Source organism: Triticum urartu, chromosome 1, assembly GCF_003073215.2.
Source record: "Triticum urartu cultivar G1812 chromosome 1, Tu2.1, whole genome shotgun sequence".
NCBI classification, from domain to species: Eukaryota; Viridiplantae; Streptophyta; class Magnoliopsida; order Poales; family Poaceae; genus Triticum; species Triticum urartu.
The window spans coordinates 291,057,451-291,061,552 of NC_053022.1; positions in this window are offsets into that span (position 1 = coordinate 291,057,451).

Consider the following 4,102-nt stretch of genomic DNA (forward strand, 5'->3'; position numbering starts at 1 on the left):
ACTTTTCAATTTCAGGGTCATTTAGCTGAAAAAATTAGTAAATGCATGAAAGAATTTGCTTGCACATAAAATTTCTTCGCGTTTCAAATGCCAAAACACATAACTAGCTACCCTAACTATTACAGAGATTCCCTCCTGGGTGTGAAACACAGAAGAAAGTGATGATAGTGAAGCCGATCACATCCCAGATCTTTGGGTGTGAAACTTTTTCTTCGCGTGTGTCCCTTTGCGCCGTAGCCATGGAAAATCTTCATCATTTAACTGGATGCTCGGGTCAATATTCACTGTGAATGGAGCAATTTCATCAAACTTTTCATAATCTCCTGACATGTCTGTCTTGTCATCCACTCCCATGATGTTTCTCTTCCCAGAAAGAACTATGTGCCGCTTTGGCTCATCGTACGATGCATTCGCTTCCTTATCTTTTCTTTTTCGGCTTGGTAGACATGTCCTTCACATAGAAAACCTGTGCCACATCATTGGCTAGGACGAATGGTTCGTCTGCATACGCAAGATTGTTGAGATCCACTGTTGTCATTCCGTACTGCGGGTCTTCCGTTACCCCGCCTCGTGTCATATTGACCCATTTGCACCGAAACAAAGGGACCTTCAAACCACGTCGATAGTCAAGTTCCCATATGTCCTGTATATAACCATAATATGTTTCCTTTCCCGTCTTGGTTTCTGCATCAAAGCGGACACCACTGTTTTGGTTGGTGCTCTTCTTATCTTGGGCGATCGTGTAAAATGTATTACCATTTATCTCGTACCCTTTGAAAGTCATTATATTCGAAGATGGTAACTGGGACAACAAGTACAGGTCATCTTCAATAGAGGCGTCATGCATGGTACGTGTCTGCAACCAGCTGGCGAAACTCCTGGTTTGTTCACGTGTAATCCAGATCAGACCGCTCGGGTGTTTGGAGCGTAGCAAATTCTTGTGTTCATCCATATACGGAGCCACCAAGGCGGAATTCTGTAGAACTGTGTAGTGTGCTTCAGTGAGAGAATGTCCGTCCATACATATTATTTGTTCCCCTCCTAGCGTGCCTTTTCCATCCAGTCTGCCCTTATGCCGCGATTCAGGAACACCAATCGGCTTAAGGTCAGGAATAAAGTCAATACAAAACTCAATGACCTCCTCATTTTCATGGCCCTTGGAGATGCTTCCTTCTGGCCTAGCACGGTTATGAACATATTTCTTTAAGACTCCCATGAACCTCTCAAAGGGGAACATATTGTGTAGAAATACAGGACCCAAAACGTTAATCTCTTCGCATAGGTGAACTAGGACGTGCGTCATGATGTTGAAGAAGGATGGTGGGAACACCAACTCGAAACTGACAAGACATTGCTCATTTGGGGAACGTTGCAGAAAACAAAAATTTCCTACTCGGTTTCACCAAGATCATCTAGGAGTTCATCTAGCAACGAGTCATTCGGATGCATCTACATACCTTTGTAGATCGCGCACGGAAGCGTTCAAAGAACGGTGATGATGTAGTCGAACACGACGTGATCCAAATCACCGATGACCAAGCGCCGAACGGACGGCACCTCCGCGTTCAACACACGTACGGGACGGGAGACGTCTCCTCCTTCTTGATCCAGCAAGGGGGAAGGAGAGGTTGGTGAAGATCCAGCAGCACGACGGCGTGGTGGTGGATGCAGGGCGTCACAGTAGCAGGGCTTCGCCTATACTACGAGAGAGAGACGTAACGGGGAGAGAGGGAGGCGCCAGGGGCTGGTGTATGAAGCCTCCTCTCCCCCACTATATATAGGAGGGCCAAGGGGGGGTGCGCGCCTAGGAGATCCAATCTCCTAGGGTGGGGCGGCGGCCAAGGGGGGTTTCCCTTCCCCCCAAGGCACCTAGGAGGTGCCTTCCCCTCCTAGGACTCTTCCCCTTGAAACCCTAGCATGGGCCTCTTGGGCTGGTGCCCTTGGCCCATGTAGGCCAAGGCGCACCCCCTACAGCCCATGTGGCCCCCCGGGACAGGTGGCCCACCCGGTGGACCCCCGGGACCCTTCCGGTGGTCCCGGTACAATACCGGTGACCCCGAAACTTGTCCCGATGGCCGAAACAGCACTTCCTATATATAATTCTTTACCTCCGGACCATTCCGAACTCCTCGTGACGTCCGGGATCTCATCCGGGACTCCGAACAACATTCGGGTTACTGCATATACATATCCCTACAACCCTAGCGTCACCGAACCTTAAGTGTGTAGACCCTACGGGTTCGGGAGATATGTAGACATGACCGAGACGACTCTCCGGTCAATAACCAACAGCGGGATCTGGATACCCATGTTGGCTCCCACATGCTCCACGATGATCTCATCGGATGAACCACGATGTCAAGGATTCAATCAACCCCGTATGCAATTCCCTTTGTCAATCGATATGTTACTTGCCCGAGATTCGATCGTCGGTATCCCAATACCTCGTTCAATCTCGTTACCGGCAAGTCACTTTACTCGTACCGTAATGCATGATCCCGTGACCAGACACTTGGTCACTTTGAGCTCATTATGATGATGCATTACCGAGTGGGCCCAGTGATACCTCTCCGTCATACGGAGTGACAAATCCCAGTCTTGATCCATGTCAACCCAACAGACACTTTCGGAGATACCCGTAGTAGACCTTTATAGTCACCCAGTTACGTTGTGACGTTTGGTATACCCAAAGCACTCCTACGTATCCGGGAGTTACATGATCTCATGGTCTAAGGAAAAGATACTTGACATTGGAAAAGGTCTAGCAAACGAACTACACGATCTTGCGCTATGCTTAGGATTGGGTCTTGTCCATCACATCATTCTCCTAATGATGTGATCCCGTTATCAATGACATCCAATGTCCATAGCCAGGAAACCATGACTATCTGTTGATCAACGAGCTAGTCAACTAGAGGCTTACTAGGGACATGATGGTGTCTGTTATTCACACATGTATTACGAATTTCCGGATAATACAATTATAGCATGAATAAAGACAATTATCATGAACAAAGAAATATAATAATAATGCTTTTATTATTGCCTCTAGGGCATATTTCCAACAATTGCACCAAATCATTCTATAACCTTGGTATGATTTATGGATCGATTACCTTCTGAGAGATTGCATTGAGGAATGCACATAGCTTCACAATGGCTAATCGAACATTTTCCGGTAGAAGCCCCCTCAATGCAACCGGAAGCAGTTGCGTCATAATCACGTGGCAGTCATGAGACTTTAGGTTCTGGAACTTTTTCTCTGCCATGTTTATTATTCCCTTTATATTCGACGAGAAGCCAGACGGTACCTTAATACTGAGCAGGCATTCAAAGAAGATTTCCTTCTCTTCTTTGGTAAGAGCGTAGCTTGCATGACCCTGATGTATGCCGTCTTTTCCGTGCATACGTTGCTGGTCCTCCCGTGCCTCAGGTGTATCTTTTGTCTTCCCATACACGCCCAAGAAGCCAAGCAGGGTCACACAAAGATTCTTCGTCACGTGCATCACGTCGATTGCGGAGCGGACCTCTAGGTCTTTCCAATACATCAGGTCCCAAAATATAGATTTCTTCTTCCACATGGGTGTGCGTCCGTCAGCATCATTCGGAACAGGTTGTCCACCAGGACCCTTTCCAAAGACCACCTTCAAATCCTTGACCGTATCATGTACATCAGCACCAGTACAATGGTGAGGCTTCGTCCGGTGATCCGCCTCACCTTTGAAATTCTTGCCTTTCTTTCTTACGGGATGCCTGCTCGGAAGAAATCAACGATGTCCCTGGTACACATTCTTCTTACAATTAGCCAAATATATACTATCGGTATGTCCAAACAGTGCGTGCATGCGCGGTATCCCTTGTTTGTCTGTCCTGAAAGGTTACTGAGAGCAGGCCAATCATTGATGGTCACGAACAGCAATGCCTTTAGGTCAAATTCTTCCCCCATGTGCTCATCCCACGCACGTACACATGTTCCATTCCACAGTTGTAAGAGTTCTTCAACTAATGGCCTTAGGTACACATCAATGTCGTTGCCGGGTTGCTTAGGGCCTTGGATGAGCACTGGCATCATAATGAACTTCCGCTTCATGCGAGCACTGCC